We start from the raw sequence: 288 nt of genomic DNA, 5'->3' as shown, positions 1-288 counted from the left end.
GATTGCTCCAAGSCTCATCTAACCTGGCCTTGGAYATYCAGGGCTAGAGMRTCCACAGCTTCTCAGGACAGCCTGCTCCAGTGTCTCACCACCCTCACATGGAAGAATTTCTTCCCAATATCTCATCTAACTCTGCTCTCAGTCACTGTGGAACCGTACCCCCTTGTCCTGTCGCTATCTGCCCATGTAAATGTCTGTCCATATCCGACCTATGAAGTTTCTAATTCAGCAGACCAGAACTGGCGGCACAGACTTTCCCACTGCCAGAAACTTTCTTTTATGATGACT

Source organism: Malurus melanocephalus, unplaced genomic scaffold (genome assembly GCF_030028575.1).
Source record: "Malurus melanocephalus ecotype Western Australia unplaced genomic scaffold, MMel_1.1 scaffold_650, whole genome shotgun sequence".
In the NCBI taxonomy this organism is placed as follows: domain Eukaryota; kingdom Metazoa; phylum Chordata; class Aves; order Passeriformes; family Maluridae; genus Malurus; species Malurus melanocephalus.
Note: the sequence above shows the minus strand (reverse complement) of the source record.